At 45.6% G+C, this 23,580-nt stretch overlaps 1 pseudogene; it reads left to right on the forward strand.

The window, feature by feature from the left end:
- LOC124662783 overlaps positions 1-23,580 on the forward strand; it is a 43,165-nt pseudogene that overhangs the window by 11,315 nt on the left and 8,270 nt on the right.

Genomic DNA, 23,580 nt, shown 5'->3' on the forward strand with positions numbered 1-23,580 from the left:
CTTGATCTCCCCGGCAACGGCGCCAGAAAATAGTCTTGATGGCGCGTAGTCGACACGTCCGTTGGGAACCCTAATAGGAAGGTGTGATGCGCACAGCAGTAAGTATTCCCTCAGTAAGAAACCAAGGTTATCGAACCAGTAGGAGTCAAGGAACACGTGAAGGTTGTTGGTGGCGGAGTGTAGTGCGGCGCAACACCAGGGATTCCGGCGTCAACGTGGAACCTGCACAACACAATCAAAGTACTTTGCCCCAACGTAACAGTGAGGTTGTCAATCTCACCGGCTTGCTGTAAACAAAGGATTAAATGTATAGTGTGGATGATGATGTTTGTTTGCGAAGAACAGTAACAAACAATTGCAGTAGATTGTATTTCAGATGTAAAGAATTGGACCGGGGTCCACAGTTCACTAGTGGTGTCTCTCCCATAAGATAAATAGCATGTTAGGTGAACAAATTACAGTTAGGCAATTGACAAATAAAGAAGGCATAACAATGCACATACATATATCATGATGAGTACTATGAGATTTAATCAGGGCATTACGACAAAGTACATAGACCGCTATCCAGCATGCATCTATGGCTAAAAAGTCCACCTTCGGGTTATCATCCGAACCCCTTCCGGTATTAAGTTGCAAACAACAGACAATTGCATTAAGTATGGTGCGTAATGTAATCAACACAAATATCCTTAGACAAAGCATCGATGCTTTATCCCTAGTGGCAACGAGCACATCCACAACCTTAGAACTTTCTGTCACTGTCCCAGATTCAATGGAGGCATGAACCCACTATCGAGCATAAATACTCCCTCTTGGAGTCACAAGTATCAACTTGGCCCGAGCCTCTACTAGCAACGGAGAGCATGCAAGTACAAAAACAACATATATGATAGATTGATAATCAATTTGACATAGTATTCAATATTTATCGGATCCCAACAAATACAACATGTAGCATTACAAATAGATGATCTTGATCATGATAGGCAGCTCACAAGATCTAACATGATAGCACAATGAGGAGAAGACAACCATCTAGCTACTGCTATGGACCCATAGTCCAGGGGTGAACTACTCACACATCGATCTGGAGGCGATCATGGCGATGAAGAGCCCTCCGGGAGATGATTCCCCTCTCCGGCAGGGTGCCGGAGGCGATCTCCTGAATCCCCCGAGATGGGATTGGCGGCGGCGGCGTCTCTGTAAGGTTTTCCGTATCGTGGCTCTCGGTCCTGGGGGTTTCACGACGAAGGCTTTAAGTAGGCGGAAGGGTAGGTTTAGGGGTGACGCGAGGGACCCACACAACAGGGCGGCGCGGCCCCACCCTTGGCCGCGCGGCCCTGGCGTGGCGTCGCCTCGTCGCCCCACTTCGTAATCCTTTCGGTCTTTGATACGTCTCCGACGTATCGATAATTTCTTATGTTCTATGCCACATTATTGATGTTATCTACATGTTTTATGCACACTTTATGTCATATTCGTGCATTTTCTGGAACTAACCTATTAACAAGATGCCGAAGTGCCGATTCTTGTTTTCTGCTGTTTTTGGTTTCAGAAACCCTAGTAAGGAAATATTCTCGGAATTGGACGAAATCAAAGCCCAGGGGCCTATTTTCTCACGAAGCTTCCAGAAGTCCGAAGGAGAGACGAAGAGGGGCCATGGAGGGGCCACACTATAGGGCGGCACGCCCCCCCCTTGGTCGCGCGGCCCTGTGGTGTGGGGCCCCCGTGCCGCCTCTTGACCTGCCCTTCCGCCTATAAAAAGTCTCCGTGACGAAACCCCCAGTACCGAGAGCCACGATACGGAAAACCTTCCAGAGACGCCGCCGCCGCCGATCCCATCTCGGGGGATCCAGGAGATCGCCTCCGGCACCCTGCCGGAGAGGGGAATCATCTCCCGGAGGACTCTACGCCGCCATGGTCGCCTCCGGAGTGATGAGTGAGTAGTTCACCCCTGGACTATGGGTCCATAGCGGTAGCTAGATGGTTGTCTTCTCCTCATTGTGCTTCATTGTTGGATCTTGTGAGCTGCCTAACATGATCAAGATCATCTATCTGTAATTCTATATGTTGTGTTTGTCGGGATCCGATGGATAGAGAATACCATGTCATGTTAATTATCAAGTTATTATACATGTGTTGTTTATGATCTTGCATGCTCTCCGTTTCTAGTAGAGGCTCTGGCCAAGTTTTTACTTTTAACTCCAAGAGGGAGTACTTATGCTCGATAGTGGGTTCATGCCCGCATTGACACCTGGGGAGTGACGAAACCCCTAAGGTTGTGTTGTGCTTGTTGCCACTAGGGATAAAACATTGGCGCTATGTCCGAGGATGTAGTTGCTGATTACATTACGCACCATACTTAATGCAATTGTCCGTTGTTTAGCAACTTAATACTGGAGGGGGTTCGGATGATAACCTCGAAGGTGGACTTTTAGGCATAGATGCGGTTGGATGGCGGTCTATGTACTTTGTCGTAATGCCCAATTAAATCTCACTATACTTATCATGTCATGTATGTGCATTGTTATGCCCTCTCTATTTGTCAATTGCCCGACCGTAATTTGTTCACCCAACATGCTTTTATCTTATGGGAGAGACACCTCTAGTGAACTGTGGACCCCGGTCCATTCTTTTATACTGAAATACAAATCTGCTTGCAATACTTGTTTTTACTATTTTCTCTGCAAACAATCATCTTCCACACAATACGGTTAATCCTTTGTTACAGCAAGCCGGTGAGATTGACAACCTCACTGTTTCGTTGGGGCAAAGTACTTTGGTTGTGTTGTGCAGGTTCCACGTTGGCGCCGGAATCTCTGGTGTTGCGCCGCACTACATCCCGCCGCCATCAACCTTCAACGTGCTTCTTGGCTCCTCCTGGTTCGATAAATCTTGGTTTCTTTCTGAGGGAAAACTTGCTGCTGTGCGCATCATACCTTCCTCTTGGGGTTGCCCAACGAACGTGTGAAATACACGCCATCAAGCTCTTTTTATGGCGCCGTTGTCGGGGAGATCAAGACACGCTTGCAAGGGGAGTCTCCACTTCTCAATCTCTTTACTTTGTTTTTGTCTTGCTTTATTTTATTTACTACTTTGTTTGCTGCACTTATATCAAAACACAAAAAAATTAGTTGCTAGCTTTACTTTATTTGCTATCTTGTTTGCTATATCGAAAACACAAAAAAATTAGTTTACTTGCATTTACTTTATCTAGTTTGCTTTATTTACTACTGCTAAAATGAGTAATCCTGAAGTTGAAGTTCGTTCATTTAAGCAACAAGGAGGAGAATGTTTAAAAGATGCTTGGTATAGAATTAGTGATGCCCATAATAGGTGCACTAAGAAACACTCCACTACTATCCTACTCAGGAATTTTTATGTTGGTATCTCTAGTTGGAATAGATATGTTCTTGATTGTCTCGCGGGAGGTAACTTCCTAGGTGCTCCCGCCTTAGAAGCTAGCTGCATTATTGAAAGTTTATTTGGAACACCACCTGTTAATGAAACTAAAAGTGAAACCTCCCTTGAGGATGTTATAAAAAAATTGGAAACAATAGAGAAAAATTTTCCGAGTGTTGAAACTAAGTTGGAGATATTACTTGATAAAACTGATGAACTTGATAAATCCTTAGGAGGAATTGATGAAAGAATTAGTGTCCTAGGAACTTGTGTTGACCATGATAATCAAATTAATAGGATTGGCGAACTTGAAAAAGCTATGGGAACCTTGGGTTCAACCTTTTCATCTTTACGGTTTGAGAGAGAGCTTATGTGGGAAAGGAGCAAAAGTTTATGTATGTCTCTAAAGTGCCTAAACCAAAGAAATATTATTATAGGCCTAAAATTAACAAAGCCCCTAGTACCACTACAAATGGGGGAGCTTATGATATCAATGCTCCATCTCGCGATAACACTTGAGTTACACTTTACGCGCCTAGCCGAAAGGCGTTAAAAAAGCGCTTATGGGAGACAACCCATGTTTTTACTCCAGTACTTTGTTTTATATTTGTGTCTTGGAAGTTGTTTACTACTGTAGCAACTTCTCCTTATCTTAGTTTTATGTTTTGTTGTGCCAAGTAAAGTCTTTGATAGAAAAGTAAGTACTAGATTTGGATTACTCGCGCGAGTTCCAGATTTCTTTGTCTGTCACGAATCTGGGTCTATCTCCTCGTAGGTAGCTCAGAAAATTACGCCAATTTACGAGCATGATACTCAGATATGTACGCAACTTTCATTCAATTTGAGTATTTTCGTTTGAGCAAGTCTGGTGGCCTAATAAAATCCATCTTTACGGACTGTTCTGTTTTGACAGATTCTGTCTTTTATTTCGCATTGCCTCTTTTGCTATGTTGGATGAATTCCTTTGATCCACTAATGTCCAGTAGCTTTATGCAATGTCCATAAGTGTTAAGAATGATTGTGTCACCTCTGAACATGTGAATTTTTATTATGCACTAACCCTCTAATGAGTTGTTTCGAGTTTGGTGTGGAGGAAGTTTTCAAGGGTCAAGAGAGGAGTATGATGCAATATGATTAAGGAGAGTGAAAGCTCTAAGCTTGGGGATGCCCCGGTGGTTCACCCCTGCATATTTTAAGAAGACTCAAGCGTCTAAGCTTGGGGATGCCCAAGACATCCCCTTCTTCATCGACAACATTATCAGGTTCCTCCCCTGAAACTACATTTTTATTCGGCCACATCTTATGCACTTTGCTTGGAGCGTCGGTTTGTTTTTGTTTTTGTTTTGTTTGAATAAAATGGATCCTAGCATTCACTTTATGGGAGAGAGACACGCTCCGCTGTAGCATATGGACAAATATGTCCTTAGGCTCTACTCATAGTATTCATGGCGAAGTTTCTTCTTCGTTAAATTGTTATATGGTTGGAATTGGAAAATGATACATGTAGTAAAATGCTATAATGTCTTGGATAATTTGATACTTGGCAATTGTTGTGCTCATGTTTAAGCTCTTGCATCATATACTTTGCACCCACTAATGAAGAAATACTTAGAGCTTGCTAATTTGGTTTGCATATTTGGTTTCTCTAGAGTCTAGATAACATCTAGTATTGAGTTTTGAACAACAAGGAAGACGGTATGGAGTCTTATAATGTTTACCATATGTCTTTTATGTGAGTTTTGCTGTACCGTTCATCCTTGTGTTTGTTTCAAATAGCCTTGCTAGCCTAAACCTTGTATCGAGAGGGAATACTTCTCATGCATCCAAAATACTTGAGCCAACAACTATGCCATTTGTGTCCACCATACCTACCTACTACATGGTATTTATCCGCCATTCCAAAGTAAATTGCTTGAGTGCTACCTTTAAAATTCCATCATTCACCTTTGCAATATATAGCTCATGGGACAAATAGCTTAAAAACTATTGAAGTATTGAATATGTACTTATGCACTTTATCTCTTATTAAGTTGCTTGTTGAGCGATAACCATGTTTATGGGGACGCCATCAACTTTTCTTTGTTGGATATCATGTGAGTTGCTATGCATGTCCGTCTTGTCTGAAGTAAGAGAGATCTACCACCTTCATGGTTGGAGCATGCATATTGTTAGAGAAGAACTTTGGGCCGCTAACTAAAGCCATGAATCATGGTGGAAGTTTCAGTTTTGGACACACATATCCTCAATCTCACATGAGAATAATAATTGTTGCCACATGCTTATGCATTAAAGAGGAGTCCATTATCTGTTGTCCATGTTGTCCCGGTATGGATGTCTAAGTTGAGAATAATCAAAAGCGAGAAATCCAAAATGCGAGCTTTCTCCTTAGACCTTTGTACAGGCGGCATGGAGGTACCCCATTGTGACACTTGGTCAAAACATGTGCATTGCAAAGATCCGGTAGTCCAAGTTAATTAGGACAAGGTGCGGGCACTATTAGTATACTATGCATGAGACTTGCAACTTGTAAGATATAACTTTCATAACTCATATGCTTTATTACTACCGTTGACAAAATTGTTTCATGTTTTCAAAATAAAAGCTCTAGCACAAATATAGCAATCGATGCTTTCCTCTTTGAAGGACCATTCTCTTTACTTTTATGTTGAGTCAGTACACCTATCTCTCTACACCTCAAGAAGCAAACACTTGTGTGAACTGTGCATTGATTCTTAGATACTTGCAGATTGTACTTGTTATATTACTCTATGTTGACAATTATCCATGAGATATACATGTTACAAGTTGAAAGCAACCGCTGAAACTTAATCTTCCTTTGTGTTGCTTCAATACCTTTACTTTGATTTATTGCTTTATGAGTTAACTCTTATGCAAGACTTATTAATGCTTGTCTTGAAGTACTATTCATGAAAAGTCTTTGCTATATGATTCACCTGTTTACTCATGTCATTACCATTGTTTTGATCGCTGCATCCACTACATATGTTTACAAATAGTATGATCAAGGTTATGATGGCATATCACTTCAGAAATTATCTTTGTTATCGTTTTACCCGCTCGGGACGAGCAGAACTAAGCTTGGGGATGCTGATACGTCTCCGACGTATCGATAATTTCTTATGTTCTATGCCACATTATTGATGTTATCTACATGTTTTATGCACACTTTATGTCATATTCGTGCATTTTCTGGAACTAACCTATTAACAAGATGCCGAAGTGCCGGTTCGTTGTTTTCTAGCTGTTTTTGGTTTCAGAAATCCTAGTAAGGAAATATTCTCGGAATTGGACGAAATCAAAGCCCGGGGGCCTATTTTCTCACGAAGCTTCCGAAGTCCGAAGGAGAGACGAAGAGGGGCCACGGAGGGGCCACACTATAGGCGGCGCGGCCCCCTTGGCCGCGCGGCCCCGTGGTGTGGGGCCCCGTGCCGCCTCTTGACCTGCCCTTCCGCCTATAAAAGTCTCCGTGACGAAACCCCCGCACCGAGAGCCACGATACGGAAAACCTTCCGGAGACGCCGCCGCCGCCGATCCCATCTCGGGGGATCCGAGAGATCGCCTCCGGCACCCTGCCGGAGAGGGGAATCATCTCCCGGAGGACTCTACGCCGCCATGGTCGCCTCCGGAGTGATGAGTGAGTAGTTCACCCCTGGACTATGGGTCCATAGCAGTAGCTAGATGGTTGTCTTCTCCTCATTGTGCTTCATTGTTGGATCTTGTGAGCTGCCTAACATGATCAAGATCATCTATCTGTAATTCTATATGTTGTGTTTGTCGGGATCCGATGGATAGAGAATACCATGTCATGTTAATTATCAAGTTATTATACATGTGTTGTTTATGATCTTGCATGCTCTCCGTTTCTAGTAGAGGCTCTGGCCAAGTTTTTACTTTTAACTCCAAGAGGGAGTACTTATGCTCGATAGTGGGTTCATGCCCGCATTGACACCTGGGGAGTGACGAAACCCCTAAGGTTGTGTTGTGCTGTTGCCACTAGGGATAAAACATTGGCGCTATGTCCGAGGATGTAGTTGCTGATTACATTACGCACCATACTTAATGCAATTGTCCGTTGTTTAGCATCTTAATACTGGAGGGGGTTCGGATGATAACCTGAAGGTGGACTTTTTAGGCATAGATGCAGTTGGATGGCGGTCTATGTACTTTGTCGTAATGCCCAATTAAATCTCACTATACTTATCATGTCATGTATGTGCATTGTTATGCCCTCTCTATTTGTCAATTGCCCGACTGTAATTTGTTCACCCAACATGCTTTTATCTTATGGGAGAGACACCTCTAGTGAACTGTGGACCCCGGTCCATTCTTTTATACTTGAAATACAAATCTGTCTGCAATACTTGTTTTTACTATTTTCTCTCGCAAACAATCATCTTCCACACAATACGGTTAATCCTTTGTTACAGACAAGCCGGTGAGATTGACAACCTCACTCGTTTCGTTGGGGCAAAGTACTTTGGTTGTGTTGTGCGGGTTCCACGTTGGCGCCGGAATCTCTGGTGTTGCGCCGCACTACATCCCGCCGCCATCAACCTTCAACGTGCTTCTTGGCTCCTCCTGGTTCGATAAACCTTGGTTTCTTTCGAGGGAAAACTTGCTGCTTGTGCGCATCATACCTTCCTCTTGGGGTTGCCCAACGAACGTGTGAAATACACGCCATCGGTCTTCCGGAAGCTTCGTGGAAAAATAAGACCACCGGGCGTTGATTTCGTCCAATTCCGAGAATATTTCCTTTGTAGGATTTCTGAAACCAAAAATAGCAGAAAACATCAACTGGCTCTTCGGCATCTCGTCAATATGTTAGTGCCGGAAAATGCATAATAATGACATATAATGTGTATAAAACATGTGAGTATCATCGATAAAGTAGCATGGAACATAAGAAATTATAGATACGTTTGAGACATATCAAGCATCCCCAAGCTTAGTTCCTACTCGCCCTCGAGTAGGTAAACGATAACAAAGATAATTTCTGAAGTGACATGCTATCATAATCTTGATCAATACTATTGTAAAGCATATGAGATGAATGCAGCGATTCGAAGCAATGATGAAGACAATGAGTAAACAAATGAGTCATATGGCAAAAACTTTTCATGAATAATACTTTCAAGACAAGCATCAATAAGACTTGCATAAGAGTTACTCATAAAACAATAAATTCTTAGTAAAGGCATTGAAGCAGCACAAAGGAAGATATAAGTTTCAGCAGTTGCTTTCAACTTCAACATATTTATCTCATGGATAATTGTCAACACAAAGTAATATAACAAGTGCAATAGGTAAACATGTAAGAATCAATGCACACGAGTTGATACAAGTGTTTGCTTCTAAGATAGAAGGAATAGGTAAACTGACTCAACAATAAAGTAGAAGATAGGCCCTTCGCAGAGGGAAGCATGGATTACTGTTTTTGTGCTAGAGCTTTTCATTTTGAAAACATAGAAACAATTTTGCCAACGGTAGTAATAAATCATATGTGTTATGTATAAGACATCCTATAAGTTGCAAGCCTCATGCATAGTATACCAATAGTGCTCGCACCTTGTCCTAATTAACTTGGATTAACACGGATTATCATTGCATAGCATATGTTTCAACCAAGTGTCACAAAGGGGTACCTCTATGCCGCCTGTACAAAGGTCTAAGGAAAAAGTTTGCATTGGATTTCTCGCTTTTGATTATTCTCAACTTAGACATCCATACCGGGACAACATAGACAACAGACAATGGACTCCTCTTTAATGCATAAGCATTCAACAACAGAAAATATTCTCATATGATATTGAGGATTAATTGTCCAAACTGAAACTTCCACCATGGATCATGGCTTTAGTTAGCAGCCCAATGTTCTTCTCTAACAATATGCATACTCAAACCATTTGATCATGAAAATCGCCCTTACTTCAGACAAGACGAACATGCATAGCAACTCACATGATATTCAACAAAGGTAATAGTTGATGGCGTCCCCAGAAACATGGTTACCGCTCAACAAGCAACTTATTAAGAAATAAGACACATAAGTACATATTCTTCACCACAATAGTTTTTCAGGCTATTGTTCCCATGAATTATATATTGCAAAGACAAGGAATAGAATTTTTAAAGGTAGCACTCAAGTAATGTACTTTGGAATGGTAGAGAAATACCATGCAGTAGGTAGGTGTGGTGGACACAAATGGCATAGTTTTTGGCTCAAGGATTTGGATGCACGAGAAGAATTCCTCTCAATACAAGGCTAGGCTAGCAAGGTTGTTTGAAGCAAACTCAAGTATAAAATGGTGCATCAAAGCTCACATATGAACATATTGTAATTATTATAAGACTTTACATCGTCTCCTTGTTGTTCAAACACCTTAACCAGAAAATATCTAGACTCTAGAGATTAATCATGCAAACCAAATTTTAACAAGCTCTATGTAGTTCTTCATTAATAGGTGCAAAGTACATGATGCAAGAGCTTAAACATGATCTATATGAGCACAACAATTGCCAAGTATAAAATTATTCAAGACATTATACCATTTACGACATGCAGCATTTTCTGTTTCCAACCATCTAACAATGAACGAAGTAGTTCAACCTTCGCAATGAACATTAAGAATAAAGCTAAGAACATATGTGTTCATACGAAACAGCGGAGCGTGTCTCTCTCACAAATAAAGAATGCTAGGATCCGATTTTATTCAGACAAAAACAAAAACAAAAACAAACAGACGCTCCAAGTAAAGCACATAAGATGTGACGGAATAAAAATATAATTTCACTAGAGGTGACCTGATAAGTTGTTGATGAAGAAGGGATGCCTTGGGCATCCCCAAGCTTAGCTGCTTGAGTCTTCTTAAAATATGCAGGGATGAACCACGGGGGCATCCCCAATCTTAGACTTTTCACTCTTCTTGATCATATTGTATCATCCTCCTCTCTTGACGCTTGAAAACTTCCTCCACACCAAACTCAAAACAATCTCATTAGAGGGTTAGTGCATAATTTAAAATTCATATATTCAGAGGTGACATAATCATTCTTGACACTTCTGGACATTGCACAAAGCTACTGAAAGTTAATGGAACAAAGAAATCCATCAAACATAGCAAAACAAGCAATGCGAAATAAATGGCAGAATCTGTCAAAACAGAACAGTCCGTAAAGGCGAATTTTTTAGACGCACCAGACTTGCTCAGATGAAAATGCCCAAATTGAATGAAAGTTGCGTACATATCTGAGGACCACGCACGTAAATTGGCAGATTTTTATAAATTTTCTACAGCAGGGGCGGCTCAATTTCGTGACAGCAAGAAATCTGTTCCTGCGCAGCAATCCAAATCTAGTATTGACTTTAGTATCAAAGACTTTACGTGGCACAACAATGCAATAAAATAAAGATAAGGAGAGATTGCTACAGTAGTAACAACTTCCAAGACTCAAATATAAAACAAAGTGCAGAAGTAAAATAATGGGTTGTCTCCCATAAGCGCTTTTCTTTAACGCCTTTCAGCTAGGCGCAGAAAGTGTGAATCAAGTATTATCGAGAGACGAAGCATTAGCATTCTTACCAGGGGTGTTGGGAGTTTCCTCAACAATTCATTGTATGTGGTCTATGTAAGTAACTCCTCTTTGTACACTTTTAGGCTTACTATTCTCATCAAACAAATTTTCAGGAACAAGCCAAGCATAGTTATTTTCTAGAGCTTCATGCATTCCTAGGAGCTTACTAGGTATCGGTACTTTAATCTCCCCACCTTCATTAACATTATTAGTGTACCATATTCTATCCATGTCCATCTTTTCAAGTGTTCTTTTAAAATCAGTGAACAAACCAAGCCTCTTATGCTTAATAAAAACTTTTCTAGCTTCTTTAGCTATATCTTCAAATTCTCTAACAAGGACTTTTAAAACAAAATCTCTCTTTTCTCCCATCTCCATATCAGAAAGTGTAAGAAACATATGTTGCATTATGGGATTGAGATTAACAAATTTAGTTTCCAACATGTGTACTAAACAGGCAGAAACACTTTCATAAGTAGGAACAACTTTTAATAATGGTATATCTTCAAAATCTTCATCCATACTAACATGGGTGAAAAATTCTTCTACATTATCTCTTCCAATGATAGACCCTTGTCCTACCGGTATTTTTTTCAAAGTAAACTTAGGAGGCAACATGATGAAATAAACAAAAAGTAAATAAATGCAAGTAACTAATTTTTGTGTGTTTGCAATATGGAGAACAAGACAGTAAATAAAATAAAACTAGCAACTATTTTTTTGTATTTTTGATATAAGAGCAAACAAAGCAGTAAATAAAATAAAGTAAAGCAAGACAAAAACAAAGTGAAGAGATTGGATGTGGGAGACTCCCCTTGCAGCGTGTCTTGATCTCCCCGGCAACGGCGCCAGAAAACAGTCTTGATGGCGCGTAGTCGACACGTTCGTTGGGAACCCCAAGAGGAAGGTGTGATGCGCACAGCAGTAAGTTTTCCCTCAGTAAGAAACCAAGGTTATCGAACCAGTAGGAGTCAAGGAACACGTGAAGTTTGTTGGTGGCGGAGTGTAGTGCGGCGCAACACCAGGGATTCCGGCGCCAACGTGGAACCTGCACAACACAATCAAAGTACTTTGCCCCAACGTAACAGTGAGGTTGTCAATCTCACCGGCTTATTGTAAACAAAGGATTAAATGTATAATGTGGATGTGTTGACCGCCAAAACCCACCGGCGGGCAGCGACTGTCAACACGGTAGAGCCGGGAAGACCCTAGAGCTGCGGCTGGCTGAGACCCCTCCGAGCGACGGCCCGCAATGCTCTTCTGGTCACACGCGGCGATGCGAAGTGCAAGGGCGTGCCACCTGACCTATACCTGGTCAGGAAGGTGATGGGGATGCCTCGCTTAGTCCCTCGCATGGCATACACGTAAACATTAAATACGAGCCTCGATCGGCTCTCGAGTTATCTCGTGAATCGGCTCAAAGAGCCGATCCACCCATGATTCGTACGGGGTGCACGAATACTTGGTGATCCTGCTTGATCAAGATAAAGCTAATTAGATCTACGACGATTTAGGGTTTTCACCGCATAATCGGATCATCCTACTCCGAGGTTGGGCCTCGCGGCCACGCACGGTGCTCGTAAGCCGATCCTAAACAAGGCCACAAAACCAACATGACGTTGATCCTCGGAACATCCTCGTTTAGGACTTGCGAACGCCACCCTACGTGCCACCGGATCCTCCCCCTTTGTAAGGCCTAACTATTGCAGATATTAAACTAATCCTTGCAGAGCAAGGAGCAATCGTAACGGATCAGATCTACTAAATAAAGAACAAGCAGGGTGCCGCCCCCACACCTGAGATAGGCGTGAGGGCGGCTAGACATGCAAAGGTTGCACTACGTAAGCATGTTATACGAAGAACTATGCTAACCCTAACACATCTATGATAACTACGTTGCCCGCCATCAAAGACGCTTCGATGACGGGCAACGCATGAACAACGTGGGGCTTGTGCTGCCTAGATCGCAAGATGCGATCTAGGCAGCATGTCGCTACCCGATTGAAACCCTCGAGACGAAGGAGTTGGCGATGCGCCGAGATTGGTTTGTTTTGGGGTGAACGTTGTGTTGTTGTTTATTCCATAAACCCTAGATACATATTTATAGTCCAGCGGACTTTCTAATGTGGGCGTGCACTAAACCGTGCACGAGTAAGACTCTATCTATAAACTAAAATACGATCTAATATGTTACAGATACATGGGCAATTAAGCCCAACTTGGTATAAAAGGCCGATTCACATAATCCTCCATGTATATTTCTTTAAGCCCATCTTGATTGCGGCCCACCTCTGACTCGGTTAAATTCTGGTGATAACACATGCCCCCCTGGTTTTGGAATTGGTAATTCCAAAATCACTCTGCTTTCTCTCGTCGGGTCATGTCGTGGCAGAACCGTCGCAATATCCTTCATCATGATGCCTTGCCTTCTCAACTTCTCCGCGTGATTTGGTAGTTTTCTTTAGGCACCACTTCCTCGGAAACTGCTGTGACATTGAATTTTCACTATATCCCCTTTTATTTAACCGCTGCGAACAGTTCCCCTCTGCATCTCCTTCGCATTAGCACTCCAAAAACCCTCCTGCCACCATGTCATCTTCCTCCTCTGCTCCATCGGATCCTTCCAGCCAGTCCTCCACGTCCCGTGAGCCGACGCCGGAGTACGACGCGGCGGCGGTCCACGCGGCCAACACCCGCCGCGCCATTGCGGCCGGGGAGGAGCCAGACCACAACTTCTCCATCTGGTCCGAGGACGACCAGTCCTCAACGGACGGGGAGAGCGACCTCCGCTTCCTCGCCGTTGGGGAAGCGGAGGAGGAGAATGACGACGACAGCTTCTCCTGCGACTTCACCTCTTCCGAGGAGGAGGAGGAGCAGGAAGAGGAGGAGGAGGAGGACGACGACGAGAGCTCCTCCGACGAGCCGCCGGCCAAGCGGTTCTGCCCTTGGCCGGGCAATCTTAGCGACTTCGACAGCGACGAGGACGACGCTGACGAAGAAGATGAAGACAACGAGGGCCCGGCCGGCGGCCATTGGAGCGACGACGAGCCCGCCGGGAGCAGCGCCGACGGTGGCGACGACGGCGACGACGAGGGCAGTGATGGCCCATAGATAGGATCTCTAGAATAGGGCCAGTAGCAGTAGATGGGGCAATGGATCCCCTAGTATTTCCCTTTTGAGAGCAATTAGCTCTTTATGTAAGGAATCTCATCTAATCAACGAAGAACTTTTCCCCAATTTTGATTTTGCCAATTCCTTCTGAGTTCAATTGAGCCGATTCCCTCTTCTGCTGACCTCGCCGATTCGTCCCCTTTGCCAATGCGTAATGAGCCGATCGCACCGCATCGGTCCTTTGAAATTCACCCTTCTCTTCTTCAGCTGATGATTTCCTAAATCTGGTGGAAAATGCAGGATCCTCAGGAAAACCCTTTGAACTTTTCCAACCAAACCCACTAATCCTCTTCAGTACCCATCATGGTGAAGAAGGTTGCAATGAAGGATCAGCCGATGGTATCCCCATCGGCTCTTTAAACGAGTATCCACTGGTCCGCCGCCCCCGGGCCTTACTCGAACCTCGCTGCCCCCGAGTCTCAGCCAAGGCAAAACAGAGACGAGGATACGCCAATTAGCTGCCCGGACCTGGTCTTGATCATGTCTGAGGGAGTTTCTTATGCAGAGCTAGCCGATTCGAACACAAATCGGCTTCTCAAAGCAGAGAGCCTTCAAGGTGAGCTGCCCCCCGAGCTTCCTCAATTCTTGCAGGCCAGACCGGCTCCACATCGGCTTCCACATCCTTAAGTCGATGTCTGCTGCACCGGCTGTTTCTTGATTCTGAAGTCGATGCCTGCCGCATCGGCTGTGCTCGAAAATTTTCGAATTTTTTAGATTTTTTTTTTACGGCCGACCTGTGCATCGGCCCCCATATTCCAATACCCATCACCAGAAGATGAGATGCTTCCGTTGCATATCCTCGTATTTTCATACACCTGGGTGCCCCCCGAGCCGATTCTGTCAAGAGAATTGATGGTATCGGCTCTGTTGGATAACATGTTTGAAACCAGGCAGAATGGTGGTTGAGGATAATTTTGGCCGATTGCTGGAATCGGCCTCCACATTGCTTGCTCGTTGAAGGTTTTTGTAAGCTCCCTTCATAAAGTTTGGGGCCGATCGCAAGGATCAGCCTCGCCATGCTAGCTTATTGACGAGCCCTTGCTACTCGCTCAGGCCGGCAGACAAAACCAGCCCAACCTCTGATTTCATCCTGTTGGTGTGCTCGCCGTCGTCCACCTTGAGTGCGTCGTGTAAACGTGGAGCACTAAGCCCTGTCGGCAAGACGAGTACCATATTTGTGCCAGCCGATGTCTCATCATCGGCTTTCCTCTGTTTGGGGCGCCACTCCATTTTTCGTGGACGACCCTCTTCATCCAGGGTTCGCTGAACCTTCGCAGCCAGATCAGGCCGTGCCTTCCTTAGCGTATGCAGGTATAACCTCTCGGCTTCCTCCAGGCCGCGCAATCGCTGAACCCTGCATTTTTGGGAACGGCTGAGTCCGTCAGGGCACCACCTTGGCCGGTGGTACTTGTCTTCTTCTTCTTCTTGTCCCTCGTCTTCTGAATCCTCAAGATCTGCCCAACGAGGTGACTCAGCGCGTTTGCTTTGTGGTGGGAGAGGCCCTAGGCGCTCGAACACAGATACGTTGGCTGCCTCCTTCTTCTTCTGATTGCATTCTGGGCAATTGCCGATTGTGGGCAATCGGCTCATTCCTGAATCCCAGCAGTGTCTGAAGAAAGGGCAGTCCCAGTGTCTGGCGTTGTCATCTTGCTCCCTTGACTTGTCCGTGGCACGGCGCTCGTGCTCCTCCTCATCGCGATCCTCGCCGACGATGTCTTCTGGCTTCTCTAGCCAGACGATCTCCTTTATCATCATAGTTGGACCGTCGGTGTTGGTCATACTGACTCACATATTTGTTGAGGAGGTGATCAGAGAGAGGTCGTTGATATCTTATGTTCTTCACTTCTCCCCCTGTGACGTAGCGCTTGCCATCATGATGGAGCCGATCGCGTGGAGCGGCCTCCTCTGTGTCCTTGCTATGAGAGCAGCTGCCCTCATCTCCATCTTTGCCAGAGTGGTTCCCAGGTCCTACCATGTTGATGCTGAACGATGGACCTGGCTGGCAACCCTCAGGGTGGGTGACTTCCACCATGTTAACGGCGGGGAAGGGTTGGGTGTCGACCTTCATGGCGTCCTGGTTGAAAATTAGACGCCCCTTCTCTATCGCCGCTTGGATGTGCTGACGCCACACCCTGCAGTCGTTGGTAGCATGGGAGAGCGAGTTGTGGAATTTGCAGTACGGCTTTCCGTTTAGCTCTTGCGCCGTGGGGAACTTGAGACCTTCAGGAATCGTCAACTGTTTCTCCTTGAGCAGGAGGTCGAAGATTTGTTCGGTCTTGGTCACGTCAAAATCAAATCCCACGGGCGGCCACGGTGGCTTTACCCATTTGCGGGACACGGGGGTTCCTCCCCGAGTCCACTCAGCCACTGCTACTTCTTGGTCTCCCGCGGGTACTTCACCTTCCTCTCGTATCGACCATGACTACCGCACGCTTGAACTTGTCCCGGTACGAGTCCGGGTGGCGCTGTTCATATGCTGATAGTTTCCGAACCATGTGCGCCGGCGAGGATAATCTGCTTGGGAGGCCATGTCCTTGAGCTGTGTGGCAAGGCCGCCTACGCCAACTCGATCGCTTCCTTTTCAGTTATACGAACCGAATAACATCGGTTCCTAAGATTCCTGAAGCGCTGGATGTACTCTGTTACCGTCTCTCCGCGCTTCTGACGTAGTTGTGCTAGATCGGCAATGCTAGACTCGGAAGCTTCTGAATGGTATTGCATATGGAAATGTTCTTCCAATTGCTTCCAAGACTGGATGGAGTTTGCTGGAAAAGAGGTATACCATCCAAAAGCCGATCCTGTGAGGGACTGTGAAAAGAGCCTCACGCGTAGCTGATCCGACACTGAAGCCGGTCCTAGTTGCGCCAAATATCGGCCGATGTGCTCGATGGAGCTGGAGCCATCCGATCCACTGAATTTGGAGAAGTCAGGGAGCCGATATTTAGGTGGCAGCGGGATCATCTTGTACTCGTCGGGGTACGGCTTGGAATAGCCGATTGCCCTTCTTTTCGGCACCATGCCGAACTGGTCTCTCAGTATGGTACTGATCTGATCCGGCTGTGCTGGCTGCAGGGAGATGTACTGCGAAGATTCGCCGGGGTGGCGTACTTAGCCAGCCATGTTTGCTTTTCCAGCTACGAGCCAACCGCGGGAGCCGGGCTCGGGAGTTTCGTCGGGGTGGCATACTTAGTTAGCCACGTCGCTTCTCAAGCTCGTTGTCGACGTTCCTCCCGTTTGCGCCGGAGTCCCCGACGTTGTGGCCTGGTTCGAGAGTGGCCAGTTGCCACAATCTGGCACATACGTGCACGCGTATCCTTGAGGGATCTCCTTGGGCGCCTCAGCCAAGAACTGGTAGCCACTAGGGCCACCATCGATCTTGTAGACGACGAATGCCGGTGTAGCCGGCACTTCAGCTGGTGCTGCCAACGCATATGGCAGCGGTGGACGGGACTAGAGTGGCAACTCTCCTTGATGCGTCCCGAGAGCTGGTCCTGACGGCGAGTACTGGTGGCTCATGATCTCCTGGATCACGCGTAGAGCGAGGCGCTCCAACACGTTGACCAAGTTTTCAGAGTGGCGGTGTAGCGAGTGAGCCACCAAGTAGTTGATCTCCTGCCGTAGGCCTCTGGTGCGTTCCTCCGACGGGGCAGAGAGGTCTATCCCATCGAGTGCACCTTCTGGTGAGAATCCCTTCCATCTGATGCCATGGGTACGGGTTCTCTGAAAAGAGCCGATGAGGTCGGCTTCGAGGGTGACCTTGATCTCGTCGTATTTCTTCTTGAGCTCGGCAGGTAACTCCTCGTAGGTGACTGTCGTGCCGTCCGCCGCCATCTCAGATGTAGATGGCGATGTGGTTGATGTAGACGATGTCCCACCGGGCGTGCCAGAATGTGTTGACCGCCAAAACCCACCGGCGGGCAGCGACTGTCAACACGGTAGTGCCGGGAAGAGCCTAGAGCTGCGGCTGGCTGAGACCCCTCCGAGCGACGGCCCGCAATGCTCTTCTCGGTCACACGCGGCGATGCGAAGTGCAAGGGCGTGCCACCTGAACTATACCTGGTCGGGGAAGGTGATGGGGATGCCTCGCTTAGTCCTCGCATGGCATACACGTAAACATTAAATACGAGCCTCGATCGGCTCTCAGGTTATCCTGTGAATCGGCTCAAAGAGCCGATCCACCCATGATTCGTACGGGGTGCACGAATACTTGGTGATCCTGCTTGATCAAGATAAAGCTAATTAGATCTACGACGATTTAGGGTTTTCACCGCATAATCGGATCATCCTACTCCAGGTTGGGCCTCGCGGCCACGCACGGTGCTCGTAAGCCGATCCTAAACAAGGCCACAAAACCAACATGACGTTGATCCTCGGAACATCCTGTTTAGGACTTGCGAACGCCACCCTACGTGCCACTGGATCCTCCCCCCCTTTGTAAGGCCTAACTATTGCAGATATTAAACTAATCCTTGCAGAGCAAGGAGCAATCGTAACGGATCAGATCTACTAAATAAAGAACAAGCAGGGTGCCGCCCCCACACCGAGATAGGCGTGAGGGCGGCTAGACATGCAAAGGTTGCACTACGTAAGCATGTTATACGAAGAACTATGCTAACCCTAACACATCTATGATAACTACGTTGCCCGCCATCAAAGACGCTTCGATACGGGCAACGCATGAACAACGTGGGGCTTGTGCTTGCCTAGATCGCAAGATGCGATCTAGGCAGCATGTCGCTACCTGATTGAAACCCTCGAGACGAAGGAGTTGGCGATGCGCCGAGATTGGTTTGTTTTGGGGTGAACGTTGTGTTGTTGTTTATTCCATAAACCCTAGATACATATTTATAGTCCAGCGGACTTTCTAATGTGGGCGTGCACTAAACCGTGCACGAGTAAGACTCTATCTCTAAACTAAAATACGATCTAATATGTTACAGATACATGGGCAATTAAGCCCAACTTGGTATAAAAGGCCGATTCACATAATCCTCCATGTATATTTCTTTAAGCCCATCTTGATTGCGGCCCACCTCTGACTCGGTTAAATTCTGGTGATAACAGGATGATGATGTTTGTTTACGAAGAACGGTAACGAACAATTGCAGTAGATTGTATTTCAGATGTAAAGAATTGGACCGGGGTCCACAGTTCACTAGTGGTGTCTCTCCCATAAGATAAATAACATGTTGGGTGAACAAATTACAGTTGGGCAATTGACAAATAAAGAAGGCATAACAATGCACATACATATATCATGATGAGTACTATGAGATTTAATCGGGGCATTACGACAAAGTACATAGACCGCTATCCGAGCATGCATCTATGGCTAAAAAGTCCACCTTCAGAGTTATCATCCGAACCCCTTCCGGTATTAAGTTGCAAACAACAGATAATTGCATTAAGTATGGTGCGTAATGTAATCAACACAAATATCCTTAGACAAAGCATCGATGTTTTATCCCTAGTGGCAACAGCACATCCACAACCTTAGAACTTTCTCGTCATCGTCCCAGACTCAGTGGAGGCATGAACCCACTATCGAGCATAAATACTCCCTCTTGGAGTCACAAGTATCAACTTGGCCAGAGCCTCTACTAGCAACGGAGAGCATGCAAGAACATAAACAACATATATGATAGATTGCTAATCAACTTGACATAGTATTCAATATTCATCGGATCCCAACAAACACAACATGTAGCATTACAAATAGATGATCTTGATCATGATAGGCAGCTCACAAGATATAACATGATAGCACAATGAGGAGAAGACAGCCATCTAGCTACTGCTATGGATCCATAGTCCAGGGGTGAACTACTCACACATCGATCCGGAGGCGATCATGGCGATGAAGAGCCCTCCGGGAGATGATTCCCCTCTCCGGCAGGGTGCCGGAGGCGATCTCTCGAATCCCCGAGATGGGATTGGCGGCGGCGGCATCTCTGTAAGGTTTTCCGTATCATGGCTCTCGGTCCTGGGGGTTTCGCGACGAAGGCTTTAAGTAGGCGGAAGGGTAGGTTTAGGGGCGACGCGAGGGACCCACACAACAGGGCGGCGCGGCCCCACCCTTGGCCGCGCGGCCCTGGCGTGGCGTCGCCTCGTCGCCCCACTTCGTAATCCTTTCGGTCTTCTGGAAACTTCGTGGAAAAATAAGACCCTGGGCGTTGATTTCGTCCAATTCCGAGAATATTTCCTTTGTAGGATTTCTGAAACCAAAAACAGCGAAAACATGACAAGCGACTCTTCGGCATCTCGTCAATAGGTTAGTGCCGGAAAATGCATAATAATGACATATAATGTGTATAAAACATGTGAGTATCATCAATAAAGTAGCATGGAACATAAGAAATTATAGATACGTTTGAGACGTATCAGTCATCCAAAGCCAGGCTAGTGCGTTGTGCAAGATTTGCTTGGAGAAGGGGCACTCAATGAGCAGATGGTGCATGCTCTCCGACTCTTGGTCGCAAAACAAGCATCGTTGATGGTGTTGCAGCCCGCGACCCGCAAGACGTTCAAAGGTCCATTAGCGATCTTGGGAGGCCAGACAGTGAAAGAATTTCACCTTCGGCGGTGCCCAGGCCTTCCATATGTGCTTCCGGGTAGGGCTAGAGGTCAAACCGTGGAATATGACCAGGTATGCTGATCGTGCAGAGTATGTGCCACTCGGCGTCCACTTCCACTAGAGGTAGCCGGTCTCGTCTGTGAGTGTCATTCCCTGAATCATCTGCCAAAGCTGCAGGTATTGGCCTATCTCTTGTATCCCAAGAGTCCCATGTATGTCCTGTGCCCATTGGTGGCCATTCAGTCCATCAACCATGGTCCGTGAGCGTCGCCGTCGCTTGGGAATGCATAGGTAAATCTGTGGCGCTACCTCGCGAATGGACTGGTTGTTGATCCAGCGATTGTCCCAGAATTTTGCCGTCACCCACAAGATAAAGCTAATGAAAAAGCAAAAAATGTACAACAGCAAGAACAACGCCTATGTAGCTTGTGTCGTTGCGGCCACTGGCGCAGCAGACTCTGAGGACCTAGAGTCCAGGGGAAGTTCCTCGGCTCTTCAGCGCCGACAATTCTCCTATGTTCAACCTCATTGAGGATTCTATCCACCAGGTCCCTGACCACTGGCCTTCTGTTATCGAAAACACATGCATTCCTCATGTACCACGAAAGACGAAGGGTGAGCATGATGAGGGAGTGTGCACTGTTGAGTTTGTCCCTTGTCCTGCTTTTTGCCTCAGCTAACCAAGAGCATAAATCTTGATCACGCATTCAGGCGCCGACCAGATTGACTTGGGGCCATGTACGTGGGCTTGAAACACATTGAACCAGTCCTTCTGGGAGAATGGACATCCTGTAGCAATTGGGAGATGAAATCATCGTTCTGCTCACAAAGAGTGCACGCCGCTTGGTGGGGCAACCCATGGCTTTTAAGAGCCAACTGGTCTGCTATCCAGCACTGGTTTGACACCATTAACCAGGAGAAGAACGTCATCTTCAACGGCGCCAAACACTCCCAGCGTTGCTTGACCAGGTTCCTATTATTACTATAGAGTAAGAGAAGGCAAAAGAAATCGAAACATACTCCAAACTTAAGACCCCGATGGTGGTATAGATGAAGCGTACAAGGTGTGTAGAAATAAACATTGCAGAAACTTCTAAACGCTCAAAAGATAAGACTGGTAGCTTTGACCAGTATTTTTAGTTTACATTAACTAATTCGAGAAGTAGCTAGTGATGGATCCTGCACACATAGATGTGGTCGTGGATTATGTTGTCTCAGTTACAAATAATGGCGCAGAAAAATGTGGTGTTTGAAAGTGCAAATGCTACTTTCAGGGATGCGCTCAAAGAACATGAGATATGCAGATTTTTCAGTATACTCACCATTCCCTTTTCATCGCCATATCACTTGGTTGTCTGTCCCGAGCAGAAGCTCGGCAAACAAAATGATTTCTGAGATGTTTAAGAACTCCATGCTTCCCTGAGAATTAATGTGCACCGAAGGTCATTCTAGCATCTGCTTGTGGTTCTGCTCAGAGAAGTTGTCATTAGGGACATGGTGGTTAGTTTCTAAAACTGGGTATTTAACTTCATCAGATCTCTTTGCTGCAACTTAGTCACATAATCAGTTATCACTCAGTTGATAGTTTTTTAGGTAACTCCTTTGGTTTTCCCATTTCATATAAATATCATCTATCAAGTACAACGCCATCGTTTACCTATTTGTATGTCTTCTCTTTCATAATTCTCCGTATCCGTCATCTTTTAGCTTCACTATGGGTGCACATTTAATGTATATAGACTATTATAAGTCATAAGCTCATTGGGCATAAGATATCATTTCATGTCTTACCTTAGTTGATGAAAGCTGGATAATTTGAATGCTATATGCTTTTTTTTTGGATATACTCAAATGTTAAAGCATATGTGACGGCTTCTTTAGACATTATGTCTTGATCATAGTAATTGTCCTTTTGCAGATTCACCACTAGTTCTACTCCTTCACCTCAGCTAAGGATGTTGGATTTGGTGTTGAAAAGGTCAGGAATTTCCAGAAGTCAGAACGTAGAGATATGCTCCCTAAAATTCAGCCAACTGGCCAATCCCTTCAACAAAAACCAAAGCATAAAGCCCATAGCAGCGAAGTCGACATCCTCCAGCATTTCAAGACACGCAGTGTTGTTCCTGAGATTCAGCCAGTAAACGAACCACTGTTGCAAACCCGCAATGATGGAATCCTCAACACGAAGACTAATGATCATGGAGCAGCGAGCGCGCAGCCTAGGAAAGAGATGGAAACGAGACCCAGATTTGTGCCTGCGAACCAGTCGAACCAACCAGGCGACTCATCTTGGTCTCTGGAAACTCTGAAGGAACTTGTGGATTTCTCGCCGCACGAGCTTACCCCAGGCCATCTCCGCCACAGAGTTCAACCGCCTCCTGGCATCCATTCTCATCGTCTTCAGAGTGGTTCTCTCAAACTGGGGACTGGACGTTGGTGCCACCATCACCAGAGTATTAGTCGGGACAAGGCCGTCCTAGTTTCTTATCATAACCAGCATAACCCTCGTCATTTACTTCATGATGGAAAACAAGGACGCGTGGGGCAGACAGGCCGGCGGCAGTGGCGGTGGCCTAGGTTCTATTCTGCTGACAGCTGATACGTCTCCAACGTATCTATAATTTCTGATGTTCCATGCTTGTTTTATGACAATACCTACATGTTTTGTTCACACTTTATATCGTTTTTGTGCATTTTCTGGAACTAACCTATTGACGAGATGCCGAATGGCCGGTTCTGTTGTTTTCTGCTGTTTTTGGTTTCGAAATCCTAGTAAGGAAATATTTTCGAATCGGACGAAATTAACACCGAAGATCTTATAATTCCCGAAGCTTCCG

Source organism: Lolium rigidum, chromosome 6 (genome assembly GCF_022539505.1).
Source record: "Lolium rigidum isolate FL_2022 chromosome 6, APGP_CSIRO_Lrig_0.1, whole genome shotgun sequence".
In the NCBI taxonomy this organism is placed as follows: Eukaryota; Viridiplantae; Streptophyta; class Magnoliopsida; order Poales; family Poaceae; genus Lolium; species Lolium rigidum.